This window comes from Phascolarctos cinereus, unplaced genomic scaffold, assembly GCF_003287225.1.
Source record: "Phascolarctos cinereus isolate Bilbo 61053 unplaced genomic scaffold, phaCin_HiC Scaffold_3;HRSCAF=262, whole genome shotgun sequence".
In the NCBI taxonomy this organism is placed as follows: domain Eukaryota; kingdom Metazoa; phylum Chordata; class Mammalia; order Diprotodontia; family Phascolarctidae; genus Phascolarctos; species Phascolarctos cinereus.
In genome coordinates this window covers 5,613,257-5,631,277 of record NW_027555736.1, presented here as the reverse complement: position 1 = coordinate 5,631,277, position 18,021 = coordinate 5,613,257, and the positions used below count along the sequence as shown (strand labels likewise).

At 47.1% G+C, this 18,021-nt stretch overlaps 1 protein-coding gene across 4 annotated transcripts in view; it reads left to right on the top strand.

Annotated features, from left to right (window-relative positions):
- Positions 1 to 3,950: 3,950 nt before the first annotated feature.
- The window catches only part of MGMT (O-6-methylguanine-DNA methyltransferase), a 312,701-nt gene continuing 298,630 nt past the window's right edge, over positions 3,951 to 18,021 (top strand). The window contains exon 1 of one of the 4 annotated variants that reach the window (XM_020978344.2): positions 3,951 to 4,108. The gene's annotated coding sequence lies outside the window, so the exon portion shown is untranslated. The remainder of the gene's footprint in view (positions 4,109 to 18,021) is intronic. The other 3 variants (XM_020978343.2, XM_020978342.2, XM_020978345.2) reach the window with 3 other exon arrangements.

Below are 18,021 nucleotides of genomic sequence, written 5' to 3'. Positions count from 1 at the left end.
CCTGAGGCCTGCATTTCAGGTTCTCTGGAGATCTCCTAGAGCAGCTTTCGAGGTATGTGCCTCATCTCTCTGGTCCGAAGTTACTCAGTAACTGAACGAAGGCGCCGGGGGTCCTCAGTTTACCTCTATGCTTGTACATTTCACTCCGCCGGGTTGCGTTAATTTCAGTCTTTCTGTCCTATCCTGCTAATGGAGCGGGTTTGTTTCTTCTGACTTTTCCCAGGGCTTTTCTTTGGCTTAGGGCGCAGTTAATTATTGGGCGTCCTTTTTCAGCTGAACTTTTTTGGGCGGGGGAGAAGCATTTGTTTGGCGTTTCTTGGAAAATGTATCTTTGTAGATGTTTAAAAGCCCTGTTTGCGTTTCATTGTTAACTGGGGAAAGCAGACCACATTTTCTCGGTGGCTTAACCCTCCTTCATGGTTGTGGTCCTCGGCCCGGCTTGCTCTGCCCTGCGTCCCCTCCAGGTGTGCCCACTTTCCTCCACTGTTTCCTGTCTCCATTACCTTCACAAGCCAATTGGTTCTGCTGTTCACACTTTCTTTCCAGATATTCGGTATCACAAATAATAATGCTGTGAAAATCTGAATAACTATGGGTCTTTTCCTTCTCCCTGTAGCCTCCTGGGCGTTTAAACCAGGAGCATAATCTCAAGGTCAAAGTGCAGGAGCATTTTAGCCATTTTTCTGGAAAATTCCAGATTGTTTTCCAGAATGGTGGAGACGCCAGCAGTGAATGGATGAGCCTTCCATCAATCATAGTTTTCATCAATTTTTTTTATCTTTGCCATTGTGCTGATTATGGGATTATTTTAATTGGTATTTATCTTATTAGTGGTGATTTTGAAACATTTTTCCTGTAGTTGCTGATTGTATTTTATCTCCAGAAAACTTCATATCTTTTGCTCACTTGTCCTCTAGGTCTTAATTTTATATATTTGTGTCAATTCCCCTTAGGTTTTGGCTGTTAGACTTTATTGGAGATATTGAAAAAAAGATTCCCCCCCCAGTTCTTCCATTTGTAGCCTCATTGATTTTTGGGGGGGACAAAACCTTATTGCCTGTTTGTTTTTAAAGATATAATCTTTTTAACCATATGTCTTGTTTAAAATTCTTCCCCATCTATGAATGTGAAAGATAGAACCTCCCACTCTGCACGGATTTCTTTTATGAAAATGATATCATTTTTAATATTTGATTGGTGATCCATTTGGAATCTATGGTAGCAGGTAGTTTAAGGTGCTTAGTTCAATCTATTTTTTTCTTAACCAGTATCTTGTCTAGTTTCACCAGAACCTTCAGTAGTTTGTGTTGCTGTAAAAATTGTTCTGCAGTCTTTTTTTTTTTTTCTGTGAGTCCTGTCTGCATATGTCCTGGTGGGTTAACTCCTAGATAATTAATGCATTTTGTTCCTATGTGAAATGGAATTTCTCTTCCAGGCTCTTTCTCCTAGATCTTGTTAGAAATGTGCAGAAATGTACAGAAATTCTGATGATTCCGTAGATTTATTTTGAATCCTGCCTCTGTACTGAGCTGTGTGTGTGGGTGTGGATGTGTGAGGGGTGTCAGTTACGGCTCTGATTTTTTGCAGGGTAGATAACTGGCTTACCTCCCTTGTTCCCTTCCCTCACAGTTCTGGTTCAACATTTCAAGCTCACCGCTTGTGAATGTAATTCAATATCGCCTTCCCCCTGAGTGCATGCCTCTTCCAAACTGACCCATTTCTGCTGAGGCTGTTAGCATTTTTCCAGTTACCCAGGTTTTGCAGACTTGGAGTGATCCAGCCTCCCTTGCCTTCATATCATCATGTCCAATTAGTTGATTGGGCTTTTTTAAAACGTAAAAATGATGGTGTCCCTTTTTATATTTAGATGGTTGGTCATTTGCAATTTATGTAGTTTAAGGTACTGATTTCAGTCTGTTTTAGAGATGGATTTATTTTCTAGTTTCACCAGAACCTTTTGGCAGATAGAGTTCTTTCTTCAGGAGTTTGCTTCAGTTCAAGTCTTCTCCTTACCCTCATGGGTCTTCACACACACAGCTCTCTCATTGCCTACCTTCACTCTGGCCCCCCTTCAGGTCATCTTTGGTAAAACTGCCAAAGGGATGTTCCTAAAGCATTGGTCTAACCATGCTGTTCCCTGGCCAGAAGACTTCAGGCTCCCTGGTCCCTCGAGGGTGGGCGGTCTTAACTTTTTTGTGTGTCTTGGACCCCTCTGGCAGTTTGGCCAAACCTATAGTAACCCCTTCTCACAATCATGTTTTTAGATCATAAAAATAAATGCAAGAGGTTGCAAAAGAACGCAATTAAATTGAAATAAGGATGTAATTTTTTTTCCCCTGCCCACAATCAATTAACAAGCATTTATGAAGCATTACCTATGAGCCAGATCTGAGCTGAGTGTTGAGGGTAGAAACAAACAAAAAGAAGGCATGAGACAATTTCTGTCCTCTAGGACCTTACATTCCAATGAAGAAAACAGGGTATACCTGCGTTAGTTTATACCAGAAAAATATAGGGCAGATAGAAAGTAACCTTACAGGCTTTAGCAACTCAGTGTGTGTGTGTGTGTGTGTGTTTGGGGGGGGCTGGTTGGGAGGGGGAACAGGCATTGACCTCCTGTAGGACTTGGGGCTTGAGCTGAGTCTTCAAGAAGTCAGAGGTCATAAGAAGTGGGCAGGGAGGAAGGTAAGTGTTTCAGGGAGGGGAGGCAGCCAGTGCAAAGGCATAGAGGTGGGAAACCTGGTCTGACAAAATAAGATTACATGTATGGCTCCCTATTTAATTCAGTTCTATTCAATAAACATTTATTAAGTCCTTCTGTGTGCCAGGCACCGTGCTAAGCCCTGTGGATTTTTAAATTTTTAAATTTTAAGTTTTAAAATTTATTTTAAACTTAAGTTCAAAATAAGAAAAAAAAATTGCCACGTAGGAAGCAGAACCTAAGAGAGGATACGGTCTAAAGCAATACATTTCCATTTCTGGAAAACCTATGGAATAAATACTACACACTGTTTTCAAAGCTGTCCAGCTTTTCTTTGCTCCCTTGTAAGTTTTCTTTTTTTCTCTGCTGTGCACTTTTTACTTTGTTCCCCACCCCCAAGAAGGACACAATTAAGAGTGGATATATATGCACGTATGCATAGGTATCTATAAGCATACACATGCACATCTGTGTAGGACTGCAGTATGCATATTTCCACTTGTCATCTGTTTCTCTGAAGGTGGGCAGCATCTTCCTTCATATGTCCAAGGCTTTCCATGTTTTTCTGAGTCAAGCAGAGGAGTTTACAGTCTGACAGGGGAGAGCACATACAAACAAATATACTGAGAGAACTATGATAAATAGGAGATATTTGACCCAGGGAAGGCCCTTGAATTTAGAGGGATTGAGGAAGGTGGGATTTCAACGGGGATTTAAAAGAAGTCAGAAAGGTCATTAGTCAGAAAGGGGGAGGGAGGGAGGGCTTTCCAGGCTTGGGGAATAGCCAGCGAATGCTTGGAACCCAGAGATGGAGGGTCTGGTCACTGGCTCCAAGAGTAAGTGTTGGGGAGTCTGGTGTAAAAGGTTTAGAAAGGTAGGAGGGGGCCAGATTAGGAAGGGCTTTCAATGCCCAACCGAGTATTTTGTGTTCCCTCCTGGAGGCTCCAGGAGGTAGTCCTGGGAGTTTATTAAGTAGGGGGATGACACTGTAGGAAAATCAGTTCAGGGATTTAACAGAGAATGAATTAGCCTCGAGGCAGGCACTCACGCCCCACCCCCTACTGCAATGGTCTAGGTGTGAGATGACGAGGGCCTGGACCTGGGGCTGGCTGTGTCAGAGGAGAGAAGGGGCCCTATTCCGGGGTGAGAATGGCGTAGGGAGGAGCCGAGAGGCTGGGCTGGCCTGGGGGCGGGGTAGGAGCAGTGACTCCACCCCAGTGGGCATGTCCTCAGCACTACGGCTGCTCACGCACTGGGCATGCGCCCCGGGTGAAAGTGAAAGTGGCCTTTGCTTCCTGGCCCCCTGCCCTGTCCCCCTCCCCGCCCCGCAGGCCCCAGGGACTAGCTCGGGCTTGTCCCTGGACGCCGTGGACGCGGGAGACGGACAGGAGCTCCTGCTGCAGTGTGGTGAGTGCGGGGCTGGAGCCCCCCCCAGGTGACCCCTCCCTGGACTGGCCCCGGTTAGCTCCTGCGCCCTCATCTGGCGGGGACCCCTGCCCGATGGGCAGAGCGACGAGGACCCCCCAGTGTGAGCCTCGTGACCTGGCCAGAGGCTGGACAACAGGACCCCCCCCCTTCCCCAGTATGCGACCCTCACGCTGTACCTGACAGGGGAACAGGAGGGCCTCCCCACCCCCCAGTATGCGACCTCTGCCCTGCACCAGACGGGCAGAGGAGGACCCCCCCCAGTGCACCAACCTCACTCCCACAGAGGAGGACCCCCTCCAGTACACCAACCCCCCCCCAAACATAGACCCCTCCCAGTACACGACCCTCTCCCCCCAGGCCGATTGAGGAGGACGAGCCATCCCAGCCCCTTTCCTCCTACTGGTCCCTAAAGGTTCCTCCAAGTTAGAGTTGGAGAGCACGTGCTGGGGGTGGGTGGTGGTGGAATGGCTGAGCCTGGTCTCCCCCTCCCTCCACTCCTCCTCTTGGATGTGAGGGTACCCTTGTCAGGGGCTGGACTAGGAGCTCCCTGATGGCAGGGACCCTGTCCTGCCTCCCTCCCTTTGTCTCTCTCTTCAGTGTTCAAAGCAGCTCCCCATGCTGAGTAACTGAGCCCCCCAACTTTCTGTTCCCTTCTGCCTTCATCTGATAGTGGGGTGACTTTCCCATCTCTGAGGCTTGGACAGATTAGATAGGTCAGTAGAGAGCTAGGTAGGTGAGAGGGAGCAAGAGAGAGACACTGCATAGAGGCTACATAGAGAAATAGACATGTAGACAGATCCCTGCATAGAGAGAGGTACATGAATGTATGTAGGGTACATATCTACCTGTGTAGTAGATGCATACCTAAGTGGAGACACAGAGAAGTAGAGATGGATACGTAGATAAGTAGATAGATATGAACCCAGACAAGATGGATATGTGAATGTATACACAGATGTAGATTGATAGAAATAGACAAGATATACATATATCATACATACATAACCATGCAGATGTACAGATAGATACATAGATATGCGTGCGGATAGATACATGTGTAGATAGATACATAAATGCATGGATAAATATGTAGAGATAGAGATACATAGATGTACAGATAGATATATGTAGATAAATCCATAAATACACGGATAAATACATAGAAAGATACATGGGCACATAGATATGCAGATAGGTATGTAGGTATGTGTGCGGACAGATATGTGTGTAGATAGATACATAAATACATGGATAAATATATAGAGAGGTGATACATAGATACATAAATGTATGGATAGATAACATAGATATGTGTGTGGACAGATATGTATGTAGATAGATATATAAATACATGGATAAATACATATGTACATAGGTAAATACATAGATGTGCAGATAGATTCATAGATACGTGTGCAGATAGATATGTAGGTATGTATGTGGACAGAAACATAAATACATAGATACATAGGTACATAGTAGTTGTGCAGATATGTAGGTATGTGTGCGGATACATATGCATGTAGATAGATACATAGATACATAGATGTGCAGATAGATATGTATGTAGATAGATACACCAATACATGGATGAATACCAAGATAGATACATAGGTACATACATAGATTGCAAATAGATATGTATGTAGATAGATACATAAATACATGGATAAATACCGAGATAGATACATAGATACATACATAGATGTGCAGATAGATATGTAGGTATGTGTGTGGATAGCTGTGTATGTAGACAGATACATAAATACATAGATACCGACATAGATACATAGATACATACATAGATGTGTAGATAGATATGTAGATATGTATGTAGATAGATACATAAATACATGGATAAATACTGAGATAGATATATAGATGTGCAGATATGTAGGTATGTGTGCAGATGGTTATGTGTGCAGATAGATACATAAATACATAGATACATAGATGTGCAGATAGATATGTATGTAGATGGATGCATAGATACATAAAGAGATACCGAGATAGATACATAGACACATACATAGATGTGCAGATAGCTATATAGATAGATATGTACATAGGTGCGTAGAGAGATAGATGGGTATGTAGAGGGATAGATATATAGATAGTTATGTAGAGGGAGATGTACATTGATAAATACATTGATAGGGAGATGTAGATATGGATAGATAGGTATGTAGATAGATGGATAAGTAGGAAGACACATAGCTAAGTATGTATGTGGATAAAGTAAGCAGTTCTTCAGTGCTCATTCTGTGCCAGGTGCCAGGCTAAGAGCTGGGAATATGGATTGGCGCCCACAGTGCCAATGTGTGTGCTCTCCTCTGCTCTCCAGGCTTCTCTTCTGGTGGCGAAGGGTGAAGGAAGGAGAGGGGAGAGCTGCTCTAGGCGGCCAGTGCGGAGGGCCCGCGTGGCGGGCAGCGCTGGATTCCAGCCGGCTCCCTGCTGGCTCAAAACTCTGGGTTGCCATGACCCTTACTGGTATTTTAGCTCTCTCCTGATAGCTGTACACCTCCGTGGGCTCAAGTTTCCACGTGGATGAAGTGGGTGGGTTGGGCTCCGTGACCTCCACGCTGCCTCCTAGCCTGTCCTCCTCTGCCTGTCCATCCTATAGAACTGTCCACCTGCTGGTTTGAAGGTACCTTGGCTTCTCAGTTAGGAGGGAGCCTGGAGCTCATCTCTGTCCCCAGCCCACTTTTATAGATGGGGAAAGAAAGGGCCCAGAGAGGGGCTGTGGGCCTAGGAAGAGCCAGAGGGGACCCAGGCCGAAGGATGAGGAGACTGAGGTGCAGGGCAGGCTTGTGGGCCGCAGCATCACAGCGCCCTCCGAGGCAGTCCTGTCCAACGTCCTCACTTTCTGGAGGAGCGAGCTGAGGCCTCCAGAGCTTAGGTCACTTGTTCTACACAGTCAGAATTCACTCTCCGAGGGGGTTCTTGCTTCTCTTCCCAAACCTCCCAGATGTCTGTCTGCCTTAAGGCTACTTAGTAACCCAGGCAGGTCATGGTCCCTCTTCCTTTTTGCAGGTGAGGAAGCCAAAGGTGAGAATGGTGAGTGGACTTACCCAAGGTCACCTGGCTAGTAAACTTCAGAGTTGGGGAGGTGTCCCCTGGTTCCAGGTCTAGGCCTCTTTTCTTAGTCCCCACAGTCTCCCTCCCCCCATACTGGTCCCTAGTTCAGCTTGGCCCCTCTCTGCCTCTGTATGCAGTGCATCCCCAGGCTCTCCCCACTCGATTCTTTCTGGGTTCAGAGAGGCCCTTGCTCATTACTCTGAAGCTAGGGTGCTTAGGCTTCACTTCCTGGCCGGTTCTCCGGAAATTTTTATTTCCATGTCTGTCTTAAGTCTTCCCGCTGTACCAAAGAAACCCGAGGAAACAGCGGTAAAGTCTGGCCTTCTGCAGCGACTGGGGTGTGGGGAGCTCTCCTCAGGAACAGCAGGCAGGGCGGGCAGTGTTTTCAGATGCTTTCTATGGCCTGAATCAGCTGCTGTGCGTGTTCCAGAGTTCCATCCCCGACTTTTCAGTTGGGCAGGAGAGGAGTCAGTTATTGGAAGCTTAATGTATAAATAACATAACTTTACTATCCCTGGCATTTGTATACATTATATCCTAATTACATCCATAAACATTTAAAGTAAACAGAGTGAAGGGGAAGAGCCTTTATGGCCTATACCCTAATTCCCAGGGTAGTAATAATACAGTAGAGCAGTTCTAAACTATATATTCCTCACTCGTTGGGTTCATCATTTCCTGAAATCTCAGAGTGGTTTTTGCTCTCAATTTTCTCAGCTCACTAGCTGGCTTTCTGTCCCGGAGAGTAAATTTCGTATGTAGTTGTAAAACTTTTCCTTGGCTAGATTTAGAAGCGACTCTCCTTGTCTGTTGGCCAAGTAGGGTGTGTGGAGGAGGTGAAGGGAGCAGGCTGGGGAGTGCAAGCATGGGAGTTCTACTTCGGGGGTGTGTGGAGAGCGTGCTACTGTCCATTCTCAGAGCAACCGGCCTCCCTGAAATAGAAATCGTCTCAGTGGATGTTTCGATACAAATAGGCAAGCCCATTTGGGGAGATGCGAGCTATTGTGGAGCCCAGCCCTCTCTCCCTCCCTTCTCCCCAGGGACTTGAAAGTTGGTGTGGCTTCTTTTTCATGAAATTCCTTGGGAGATTATATCCCTTTTCAACAAATTTAAGTAGACTGGAAGAAACTTGATTTCCTTGCTGGGAATACTTTATACTAAAACAGAATCACCATGAAAAAAATCGTTTTTTTTTTTCCAATTGTTCTTTTCCCCCTGGCACCAATTAGTACTTTGTAAGCTCTAGCCACGTTAATTAATAGGATATTTAGATTTATGAGTCTATCAGTAATCTGCATAAGATTGTGATTTGACTAAGATCTGATGGAAGCGTGGGGGGAGGGGCAACGGAAACAGCTTTCAGGTTGATGTCCTCGTGGGCCTCACTTTCCTTCTCTGTGAAATGGAGAGACCAGATGATGCCTGCCCCTTGGCCTGAGTGATTGAGCACTGGAGCTTTTTCTGTGGGTGGTCCTCCATTTAGACCTGGCAGGGACCTTGGGGGAAGAGTGGGCCATTTTACAGATGAGCACCCTAACTAAGACCCGAGAACTGGGGGTGACCGTGACAGGGTCCACGGGTGGTAGGGAGGTAGAACCCAGGTGTGAAATGATGGTCTTGCCTTTGAATCTCACGCTCCCACCACAGTGGAGCGCCAGCAAGAAGACCTCTCAGTGGTCACGTACCTGAGGCTTCATTAAGTTACATGAGACCAGTTTTAAAGGAAGACCCCGAGGCCCAGAGTGGTCCAGAGACTTACCCCAGACACACAACTATGAAGGTATAAACCAGGATTTCGAGCCAGAGCCTCTTACCTCGCTCCAGTGTTCTTCTCAGACACAGCTCTCTTTGGCAGATGAGGAAGCTGGGGCCTGATAATAATGGCAGCCAGTATTTATGTAACACCTACTGTGTGCCAAGCACTGTGCTAAGGGCTTTATGAATGTTATCTCATTTGATCCTCACAGCAACCCTGGGAGGTTGGAGCTGTTGTTATCCCCATCTTACAGATGGGGAAACTGAGGCAGCCAGCCATTCAGTGACTTGCCAAGTGTCTGAGGCTCGATCTGAACTCAGTTCTTCCTGACTCCTGGCTTGGTGCTTTGTGCCCAATGGTGCTCCCAGCTGCTGCTAAACTAGCCGAGGCTTGACCTTCAGAGTTGGGACTTGACCCCAAGTCCAATGACCCCTGGGGCAGTGACTGTCACACCAGGGTTATGACCGTGGTGGTCAGCAAACACAGAGCTGCTCTTGGCAGCCCCTTTTGGGGTAACTGCGGGGCCCACCCTTGGCAAGTGGCTGGGCAGATGAGGGTCTCAGATGTAGTTGAACTTGATGATCACCAACCTTCATCCTTGGAAGACTTGTATGATTTGGTGCAGGGGGAAGGGAGCAGAAGAAGAATGGTTTATACGGTGACAGCGACCTTGGCTCAGTGCCGAGACCAGCCATGATAAAGGAGCTTCGCCTCCCACCTCCTGACATGGGGAGGGGGTGGTCGTGAAGTGGCGCTGATGGAGCCACGGTGCAGAAAGAGACAGGCGTGGTTGGACATGCCTAGTGTGTGCAGAGGGTCATGACGTGGGTGTGATGGAGCCATGGTGCAGAAAGAGACAGACGTGGTTGGGTGTGCTCAGTGGTGGGGTCATGATGTGGGGTGACAGACCCATGGTGCAGAGATAGACATTGTTGGACATGCCTAGTGTGTGCAGGGGGTCATGACGTGGGTGTGATGGAGCCATGGTGCAGAAAGAGACAGACGTGGTTGGGTGTGCTCAGTGGTGGGGTCATGATGTGGGGTGACAGACCCATGGTGCAGAGATAGACATTGTTGGACATGCCTAGTGTTTGCAGGGGGTCATGACGTGGGTGTGATGGAGCCACGGTGCAGAAAGAGACAGGCGTGGTTGGACATGCCTAGTGTGTGCAGAGGGTCATGACGTGGGTGTGATGGAGCCATGGTGCAGAAAGAGACAGACGTGGTTGGGTGTGCTCAGTGGTGGGGACATGATGTGGGGTGACAGACCCATGGTGCAGAGATAGACATTGTTGGACATGCCTAGTGTGTGCAGGGGGTCATGACGTGGGTGTGATGGAGCCATGGTGCAGAAAGAGACAGACGTGGTTGGATGAGCTCAGTGGTGGGGTCATGATGTGGGGTGACAGACCCATGGTGCAGAGATAGACATTGTTGGACATGCCTAGTGTGTGCAGGGGGTCATGACGTGGTGTGATGGAGCCATGGCAGAAAGAGAGACAGTCGGTTGGATGCCTAGTGTGTGCAGAGGGTCATGATGTGTGAAGACCATGGTGCAGAAAGACAGTGTTTGGACATGCCTAGTGTGTGCAGGGTCATGACGTGGGTGTGATGGAGCCAGTGCAGAAAGAGACAGACGTCGTTGGGTGTGCTCAGTGGTGGGCATGATTGTGGGGTGACAGACCCGTGGTGCAGAGTTAGACATTGTTGGGACATGCCTAGTGTGTGCAGGGGTCATGACGTGGGTGTGTTGGAGCCCATGGTGCAGAAAGAGACAGACGTCGTTGGGTGTGCTCGGTGTAGGGGGTGATACTCGACTCTCTTGGTTAAAGTGGAGTTTTTTTTGGGTAGAGGGAAGAGGAATGAGAGGAAAAGGAAGGATAGTGATTGTAATGTCAGAAAAGAAAAAAGAACAGTGCCAATGGAGTGTTTGAAAATGCAGAGCAGAAAACAGAAGACATTTCAGAGAGAGAGCCAGTGCACAGGTGATCTTTGGAGCTGAGGTGCTGAATTTATTATACATGGAAAACCTCGAGTGGTATGTAACAGAGATTCAGCCTTGTTTGTTCTTTTTGCGTGGCAATCTTCACGTTTGTATGTATTTGTCAAGTTCAGAATAATAACAAATAAAAGTTTAAAAAAGGGAAAATGCATTAAAGTGGAATCACGCTTTTCGTTCAGCCAGCAGTGAGCTTCCCCGCCTCAGATAGATACCACTGTATTCTCTTCTGCACTTACATTTTAATTTGCAATCTGTTTAACTGTGGACACATTTAAGTTTCTGTGTGAGAAATTAGAGTTAGGGAAATGGAAGCATGGATGGAGCGCTGGGCATGGAGTCAGGAGGCCTTGAGATCCAATCTTACTTCCGCTGTGTGCCTCAGTTTCCTCATCTGTAAAATGGTGGTTGTCAAGCTCTTGTGCTAAGAAATGAGCCTCTGGCAGCCCAGATCTGTGATCACACCTCTGCCACACATGGGCTTTCAGTCGCAGACAAGTCACTTAATGTCCCTGGGCTTGCCAGGCACCTAACTCAGAGTGTGAGCTGCCAGGCAGATGCTGATCGGCCTTGGTGAAAGGCTTTTCCTCACTGGGAGCGCCGTACACCAGACAGAGCCCAGGTCTGGATGAGATAAGAAGATAGGACTAGGCTCTAAGCCCCCATGTCTTAAGTTTTGATCAGCCACACCTGCCTAGCCCCATGTGGGGACTTCCTCTGTTGGTGTCAAATGAATGCAATTAAAGCAAAGTGAAGAAGCTCATTTATTGTGTGACCCTCCCCAGGAGCAGGAAGGAAGGTTTCTGGGGCTGCAGAGCCCTTTGTTTTAAATAGCTCTTATTCAGGAGCTGGGCAGGAAAATATTTGAAAATGATTTTTTTTTTAAAGCTTGCTTTCTGTGGTTCCAGATGTCCTTTGGCTGTTTGAGATGTGCTTTCCCCCTATTTTGGGGTTACTGTCATGCTGCATTCAGAGAAGGCTGGAGCCGTGCCTCCTCCCGGGGTCCCTGGGAACAGCCTAAAGGGGCCAGCACCCTGCCTCCCTCAGCTCTCACTTTGCCTGCTTCCCAAAGACCCCATTTGGGGAGTCATTTGTTCATCAGGATTTTGCTGGAACAAATTGAGGATGTTTTGTTTGCCTTTTAGAACCACTATTTTGTTTTTTAATTTTTTGGAAAATAAGGAACTGTTTGAGAAATGTGGTAATAAGACCCAGGTTGCGCACTAGAGTATTGTGAAGAAAGCCAGCCTGAGGTTGGTGCTTCTTCTTCCGACGGTGGGCATCCGTTTCATCGCCTCCACGTCAGCGTAGTCCATCACACTTTTCACTTTCTTTGTCACCGGGCTGCCCCATTTGGCCAACTCCCCATAATTCTCATCGATGCTCCGTGACTTATCAGCCATTTTGTTTGACTCTGCCAAGACAGACCAACAGCGCTCTGACGAAGGGGCCGCCATCTTTGTCGGCAAATGGCCCGGGAGAAGCTGTCTCCCCAGTCAGTTGGTCCCCGGTGGCTCTCTGCTGACCACAAGCCGATAGCGTGGCCAGCACAGGAACCGAAGCAGGTGGCAGGTTGTACAACTTTTTTGTTTGTTTGCTTTTAAATTTGTGGACCCCCTGGCTCCTGTGGAACACAGATGAGAAATCCCAGGAAGGGGGTCCTCCAAATACTGCCTTTATTTCTCTTCTCCACCAGACTCTATCAAGGAAACAGTGGGAGACAATGTCCTCAGTTCACACGTTTGGAGCTGGAAGGAGGGCCCCATAGGCCCTTGTATCCAGCCTCCTCATGTGGAACTGAAGGCCCAGAAAGATTCTGTGTTTGCCAGAAGTCACGTCCAGAGAGTCAGTAGCAGAGGTGGGATCAGAACCAGCATTTGGTCTTCAGCTGCAAAGCTCTAGGTGATAGTCAGCCTCGTGTGCCTCTTTAAGGTTTACAAGTCCCTTTCTCCATGTTTGTTCATCTGAGGATCACAGAAACCTTGGAACAAAGTATTGCAGCGTCACCCTCATTGGACAGAAGAGAGACAGGCCCAGAGAGGAGACGCACTCTGCTGAAGTCCCCGTTGGTGTTTGAGCCCGCGTCTCTGTGCTGCATCCACAGGCCACGCCTTGTGTGATCATCAGCACGTCAACCGATTGGCAGCCTTGACTCAGTCATCAAGCGTTTAGGAGATGCCTATGGTCTGATAGTCACCATGCTAATTGCTGAGGTTAACAAGAAAGGCGGTATGCCCATGGTAACTCATTGATTGGTAAAGGTGGTAGAGGATGTCTTTGAGACGCAATATGGCTTGGAGCCTAGAGTGCTGGGCCTGGAGTCAGGAAGACCTGTGTTCAGATTCCACCTCAGACACTTACAAGTGACATCACTCGTCTGGACCTCGTTGGTAAAGTGAGGTGAGGGGGTTGGATGGTTCCTTCCAGCTCTGGCTCTGCTCTCCCTCCTCCCCAAGCAGGTAGGTCCAGTGGCTTCTTTGTGTTTCCCAGTTAGCACGACCTGGCCCCTGGCTTCTCACTTCCCTTGCTTCTTTTGAGGGAGGTCTCAGTCCTGTGATCAACATCAGTCCTCTGGTTGACCATGGAGACACTGCCAATGAGCAGGGGTGGGGGAAGCCCAGGCTTCTGTTCTGGCTGCTCGTTTGTCCCCAAAGCCTGGAGCATGTATCCCAGCTGGGGATGGAGGCATGTCAGTATCTCTAGAGAAGCTGGAACTTAGGGTCAGCTGGGGCGATGTGTGGTCTCTGCTTTATGCTTCCCCAGATGATGATGATGATATCTATCTGTCATCTCTCTGAAACGTGCCACATGAATGTCTGCCGTCGTTTACCTTTACTGCCTCGCACACTTCCCAAGGCTCCCGCTCCAAGGCCAGTGGCTTCATGGCTTTCAGGCCACTCCAGGGTATTTCTTGTTTCCAGCTTCCCACTTTTCCTGTATGTGGAGGACTTACTGAGTGCTCCCCCTCTTTTGGTTGGAGGAATTCAATCTGCTTCCTTTGATGGCGATCATGGCAGTTAAAACCTAAAGGACTCAGCCAGTCACTTGGGCAGATGCGCTGCTGTCTCTTGAAGGTGGTCTTCAGACCACCTGCCTGGTGCTTGCTCATGCTTTCATCAAGGATGCCTTCTAGCCACATGTAGATCATTCTCATTGAATATGGGTGGGTGGTTCACAGAACCATAGGATTTGAGAATTGGAAGGGCCCTCAGAGGCCATCTTCTCTAACCTATTAGCTTTTTGGGGTGTTCACATCACCTGGGATTGCCCCCTATCCTTTTTGTATCCTCCCCTTACTGAAATATGATGTAAAATAATTCCTTAAACAGTCATGTCCCTTTTAGCGTGGATTTCTTCAGTGTGCCTTGGGCTGGTCATCTGGTTGACACAAATTTATGAAGTGTGACAATAAGCCCGGATAGAGAACTGGTCTTGGGTTCAAGTCCTTCCTGTGACGTAGCCAGCTCTTGAAGGTAGCAAGCTAGGTGATGTACTGGATGGAGTGCTAAGCTTGTTGGCAGGAAGACTTGGGTTAGAATCCTCCCATGGGCACCTGCCAGCTTGTATGATGCTGGCCAAGTCACGCAGTGCCTTCATCAGTAAATGGGGTTAGCAAGAGCCCTACCCTGCAGGGTTGTAAGGATCAAACGAGATAATGTATGTTAAGTGCTTCACAAACATTAACTGCCATGTAAGTGCTGTTATTATTATCATTGTTGTCGCTATTAATGATATTAATCTGGTGTTAGAGAGCAGTTGTTGATCTGCATTATGAAGAGAGCTCCTCCCTGGAAGCTTAGCACCCTGATGAAGTCCCAGTTTGGGGCTAGTGGTGGGGGATGTGCCAGGCACTGGTCTTGGGGCTGGGAGTACCAAAACAAAGGTTTTGACCAGTCCCTGTGCTCCAGGATCTTGCTGTCTCTTGAGGAGAGACACGTGTGAAATATAGACTTTGTCAGTGCGTCCATTGATTAGTCTTTCTTTGAATTCCTGTTAATTCAGTTCCACTTAAAAAGCATTCATTGAGTGCCTGCATCATCCCTGCCGCAGTGCTAAGCCCTGAGAATGCAGACGCAAAAAAAGTTTTGTCCACTGAACAGTTCTCAAGCATCTCCCTGGCTTTTGGACCTTAAAGCCAGTGCTTGCAGGTTGGGACTAGGCCCAAAAGCCGAATTGCTCTTGGTTTTCTGTGGTGGACAATTCTCCCTCCTCCGGTTTTTCCTAGTAGGGCTTTTTACTTGGACCTGTCCTTCGCATCTGGTGTTCCCTCTCTCTGTGTCACAGATCTGCACATACCTCTTCCCGTTTGCCTTTGTGAGGCACCTGTGATACCCCTTCCCCAAATATCTCCCTTAGAGTATGAGCTCCTGGAGAGCAAGCAGGCCTTTCACAGGTCCCAGGGCATGGTAGCCCCTTCGTAATGTGTATTTGATGGAGCAGAGCCCACTGGCTGGAAGTCCAGGGCTTGGTGTTCAGCCAGGCTTAGGTTTTGCTTGCTGTGTGACTGTGGACAAGACATTGAACTTCTCATTTTCCTCATCACCCAGATGAGGAGTTTGGGCTCAGTGACCTATAAGGCCCTTTTCAGCTCTTGGTCTCCCCAACATTCTCCAGCTTTGTCTTGGGGGACTTCCTTCCCCTGGGCAGCTCAGGCTTTGTTGACCTTTGTAGAGGTGGGAGCTACTCAGTACCAGGGGTGGGTGGGAGGTTTTAAAAACTTTCTCCCAAGCCACTGATGGAAAGTGGGCTCACAGATCTGAAAGATGGGTCAAATAGTAAGGCATTCTTAAGGTTATGGCAGGGAAAAATGTTAATTAAGCTGTTAACTTTTACTTCACGTCCCTCATCAGTGCTGAAAACTGCTCTCCAGCTCAGGCCTTACATGACAATCGCCGTCCAGGCTAAACTCCTAACCTTTAAAAAGTAAGCCGTGTGCTCGTCCCCGCTGGGTTAGCATGTCTGTCACGGCAAGGAGAGGCCTGCTCTAATTAGTACAAATCAAGTCCCATGTTAGGGGCTGCGCTTGGTTTTATGTTGTGCTATTAATATTTAAAATGCGGATTTGAATTCTTTTCAGTTATCTTTTTTTTTCTTTTTTAGCACAGCTATGTTTGTTGTTAATTCCATAGTGAGAGTCTCTAAGAATCTGATTAACCCTGAGGGTCATCTTATAATGTAATTATTAATGATTGATTCTGTTTATCCTAGAAATCAATATAAGAGGCAAAACGGTTCGGTCTATATTTGGACTCGATTTCTTACATTCTGCAGACGTAGTTCTGTGACAAAATGCATGCGCTTTTATTACCCCGAGCGCGTCGGATGAATCGGAGGTATATGATTAGTTTCATATAATTATTGTGATAGGTAGCGTTTCTTACATGACTTATGTTAATATGGCAAATAGTGTTAACATCTCCTGCCACTAATAGTTAGGGTGGGGATGTATAGTAATTGATCTTCCTGGGAGTGCTGCGATGGAAAAACAATTCCGGCTGTTTGAAGTATATTTTACAAGTGTGCACGGGGCCTTTGGGATGTTGGATGGAAAAACCCAATTGTACAGTTGCCATGGGAACCCAATTAGAATAGATTGCTTGCATTTTTTTCTGTCTTTCATCTTGACCAAAAATCTAATGTACTTTAAATGTTTTCATATGGAATTTTATTCATATACTGACTTGACATAGTGATGGATCTTTCTCTCTCTCTTTCTTTTTTCTTTCTCTCTGTCTCTCTCTTCTTTCCTTCCCTCAATCCTTCCTTCCTTACTCTCATCCTTTCATCCTTCTTTCCTTCTTCCTTCTCTCCCTTCCTTCCTCTCTCCCTTTCATCCTTCCTTCTTCCTTCCTTCCTTCCTTCCTTCCTTCCTTCCTTCCTTCCTTCCTTCCTTCCTTCTTCCTTCTTCCTTCCTTCCTTCCTTCCTTCCTTCCTTCCTTCCTTCCTTCCTTCCTTCCTTCCTTCCTCCCTCCCTCCCTCCCTCCCTTCCTTTCATCCTTTTTTCCTACTTCCTTCTCTCCATCCCTTACTTCCTCCCTCCCTTCCTTCTTTTCTCATTTCAAAATCTCTCATTTCCAAACCTAGGCTGAAATATGGTTAGGTCTTTGGATCCCAGATAATTTTTTAAAAAAGGAGATCTAGACATCTTTGGCCTTTGCATTAATTTGTTTTGGAAGGCCTGTACAGCTTGTAGTCAATTTAAACAAGCAAGGGGGTTTTAAAAACTACAAACCCACTTCCCCATCTTCTCACCCTGTCCCTCTCTCACTTGCACATTCTACATATATATGTTAAAGATTGGGGAATGCCCTCCATCACAACAAATTGTGGCCCACATTGGCCCCCTCCTCCCTCACACTTTAAGGTCTACAGAGTGCTTTATAGACACCATATTGTTTTCTCCTTGCGGGGACTCTGTGACATAAGTGCTTTCATCATTCCTGGATTGGAGATGAGGAAACTGAGGTGCAGAGGGTGAGTCAGAGAAGCCCTGAGTGCTTTGGACCCAAGTCTTCCTGCCTCCAGGCCCACTGTTTCATCCCCTGGGCTGTGATGGCTTCACACGTGTATGTTTCTTCATGATAATAATCGTTGGTGGCTAGCATTTGTACAGATAGCTCCACCCTGCATGCCAGTCACTTTACAAATATGATCTCCTTTGATCCTCACAACAACCCTGGGAGGGAAGGATTGTTATTATCTTATTATACAGTTGAGGAAACTGAGACAAACAAGTGAGGTGGCTTGCCCAGGGCCACACAGCCTGCAAATATCTGAGACAGGATTTGAACTCATGTCTTCTGCCTCCAGACCTAACTGCCCCTCTTTGTCTCCTGTCATTCATATATGCGTGTGTGTGTGTGTGTGTGTGTGTGTGTGTGTGTGTGTATGTATATGTATATGTGTATATGTACGTATCTCTATGTATCTTTAGGCATGGCACATATAGATCTGTGAATGTCATGGTCACGCCTTACATGAAAGCGAGCACAAGTCCGCAGGTCACAGGAGGGACAGGGGCACTCCTGGCTGGGCTCTTTCAGGGCTGTCTTGTGGACT